This window comes from Zea mays, chromosome 5 (assembly GCF_902167145.1).
Source record: "Zea mays cultivar B73 chromosome 5, Zm-B73-REFERENCE-NAM-5.0, whole genome shotgun sequence".
Lineage (NCBI taxonomy): Eukaryota > Viridiplantae > Streptophyta > Magnoliopsida > Poales > Poaceae > Zea > Zea mays.
Window position 1 is genome coordinate 72,534,801 of NC_050100.1, and position 3,359 is coordinate 72,538,159.

General features: G+C 47.5%; 1 long non-coding RNA gene across 1 annotated transcript; it reads right to left on the bottom strand.

The window, feature by feature from the left end:
• Positions 1-547: 547 nt before the first annotated feature.
• Positions 548-2,592, bottom strand: LOC100272626 (uncharacterized). Its single transcript, NR_159997.1, has 2 exons — positions 1,391-2,592; positions 548-709 (listed from the first exon to the last, which is right to left on the bottom strand). It is a non-coding gene; the product is annotated as an uncharacterized lncRNA (long non-coding RNA).
• Positions 2,593-3,359: the final 767 nt, after the last annotated feature.

A 3,359-nucleotide genomic window follows, 5' to 3' on the forward strand; every position in this document is an offset into this window, starting at 1 on the left:
CTCTCGCCACCGCTCCACGCCCATTTCGTGTTATCTTATTCTGGCCTTAGTCTGCCCGAGGCAAGGCTTACCCATGACGAGGCATGTGACCAGTTAAAGGGTCCTCGGTCAGCACGCCTACATACGCGTTAATCCTTAACCAACCTGGGTAGAACATCACCTGTTCCTAACCCAAGTCTCAATTTAAGTATTGCCATCCTTAGGATTGTGTCTGTTCCTTAGGATGAAAGAGCATCACAGGGAACTTTGCAGTAAGATCCCACTATTGCTCCAGATGAAAATATTCTTGCAGGTAGAAGCCATCCTCTCCCAGGTTAAATTGAGGACAACCTCTATCCACAAGATCCAAGCAAGGCTAAGCATTTTTGTAAATCATAATTTTGATACTTCACAGAAGTATCTATAAAGGTATGGATATCAAGGAAAACAATGCATCAAAGGGTTTCAAGCAATTCCTATAAACTTAATGCACATTTCACTAGACTTAAAGTGTGCGAAAAGTATTTAAAAACACAAGGAAAGGGGTTGCATGCACCGGGGCTTGCCTGGGTAACACTAGGTTAGTGTTGTTAGGCGACCACTTGACGATCATCCTTATCCTAGCACTTGATCAGGCAGGTTCGTCCATCAGTATCTTCAGGCGGAGTAGTCCGGCCGCACTTGGGGTCGACTTGGATCGTCTTCCGTATCACGTGATTAATTAACGTACCTGAATGAAATGCATTATGCATATGAATGCATATGAACATGAATATTACAAACCTAAATAGTGCTATGCGATAGCGAATTAAACACCTAAGGGCGAGTTGTTGTACAATCTTACACGAAAACACTAGTTATTACTATACGACTACGCGCAATAATTACGCTTCTCTAAATTAGACGAACCTAACACAAACATCGCAAACACATCATACACTTAAAATATAATTAGCCTAGACACGACTCATCATCTACATTATTTTTAACTTAGCTGGATTGAATCCTAACAGAGACAAACTTATCGGTATTATTTTCTTTCACTCATTTCGGCAATGCGAGATATTTATCTAGGGCATTTAATTGATCATTAACAAAGGATATCATGACTAGAATAAACTAACTAATTATACAGGGCACCGACCATATCAATTAATCAAATTGACATAACGACACTAGAAAATTCTATTAACTAGCAAATAGGAATACTAAACTTATTTGTATTTCTTTCGTCATCAGCTCGCCCGAATATTACCTAAATTAATCTATCTTTCACATTACTAACTCTATCGTACTGCACATATATTTAATCCTACCGTGACGCGACTGCTTCAAAATCATAAAAATAAGCATATCACATTCATCGAACTACTTCAATAATTAAACTAACGGAAATTTTGAATCGGCTTACCATTCTAAATCTGACGCGCTATCCGAACACGGCAAGGATTCTGGTTCAGCTCTTGTGTCGAGCACTTGGGAGATACAATGCTGCTAGCTTCGTCTTCACCCAATTTTCGAGATTTCTTGATGACTCACGGAACGATGACGAGATCGTGTTTGGAGTGAGCTAGTGAGGTAGGGGTCGAGCAGGGGATGACAGCTTCGACGACGATATAGGAGGGTGGCATATATAGAGCTGCACACACGACGCGACGATGGAGTCACGAGCAAGGGAGGGGGTTCAACAGCTCGACGACAAACGCGAGCAAGCGTGAAACTCGATGACAACGGGAATCGAGCTCGCGACAGGAAGCGATGACGACGCGGCACGGCAAGCTGGAACAGGGACACGTCAACATGGGGCTGAATTCGGTACGCTGAATTCGGTACGGGAACTCGACGCGCGCACAGGGAGCTAGAGACTGAGCGTGGCGAGATGGACAGGGGAAACTCCGAGCTGGGCGAGCTGCACGCGACCCCGGCGCACAGGGACGAGCTCGGCTGGGGCCTTGGCGAGAGAGCTCGACCGGCTGAAGCAGAGAAGTGCGGCGTGAGAGAGAGCTGGGGGCACAGTTGCTGGCACCATGGCAGGGGACAAGACCGAGCTGCTGCTGGGGCGAGCGGGACGCAGAAACACCTGGCCGGACGCGGCTGGGGCAGAGGGCGTTCGGCTGGGAGCCGCAGAGCAGCAGCCAGCGCCATGAGCGAGCAGGGCGCGCGACGAGCAGGGAGCTCCGGCAACGCGCGTCCATGGATAAGAGAGAGACAAAGAGAAAGCAGGGACTGGGGGTGCGCCATGGGCATTCGCGGCCAGCGAATTTTAGCGACGAGCAGAGGAAGGAGACGACTGGGGGAAGAACGCCAAGGGAAGCAGGGGCAGACGACGCCGGAGATCCGGCCGGCGAGCAGGATTTTTAATCGCCCAGAGCGGCGGCTGGGAAAGAATCAGGCGAGGGCGGCTGCAGGATAAGGCTGTGCGCTGGAGAACATATCCAGGTGCTAATCGGCGCAGCGTGGAAGAATATCCGGGGAAACCAGCTGCTGGAAAAATCAGAGCAGAGGGAAGGAGATAGGGACGCTCTAAACTTCTGAAGAACGAAAAAAATAGGATGAGGCCTCCACGGCAAGTGCGAGAGAGAAGGAAGAAGCAAGGAGCAGAGGACTGGGCGGTAGAGCGCTCGCCCACAGGAGCCGCTCGGCGATGAGATTTGTAGGAGTCCCAGCGACGGCCGGAGAAGATTTTTTTTTCACCCCCGCGCGTGGATAGGAACAAAAGGTTGGAGGAAGCGGCAGGGATAGGGATGCCAGCAGTTTTTTTAATTTCTTTTCTTTTATTAGAAATGCGCAGATATTTTTGCGTCTGGATTTTTAGCAATACCCACTGGGTCGATACACTATTCAACTACTTATCCATTTTTCGAATCATGAAACGGAAATCCGAGGAATAACAGCGTAGACGGTTCTGTCCGAATCTCGTTGGGTAGTTTTCGTGACTATTCCGATCACGATGTAAACAGACCAATTTACAACGAGTCCGGCTTCGGTATTTTAATCTACTCAGCGTGATTAGCCGAAACCAGAGCCGTAAATGTATACGCAATTTTGTCGCCAAAACAGCGTGTCGAAGAATAAATTGAATTATATCCTCGCGCACGATTTCATTTAGACGACGCACGATTCAGATTATTTTGCACCGAGTATTTTAGTCGTCGAGTTCAAATTAATCTGTCCGGGATAAAAAGGCGTAGAATGAGGTCGAGCTTCTGAATTCGGATTCGCGTGGCGATGAATTTTAATTAATCATCGGATGCACCGATTTTCAGAATGACAATGTCCCGAACATCACGAAAATTTCGGAAGAGCCCGGGCAGATAAAAATAAAAAAAAAACGACGTCACACTCGCGACAGACGAAACCAATGCGATATTAAAATCGCG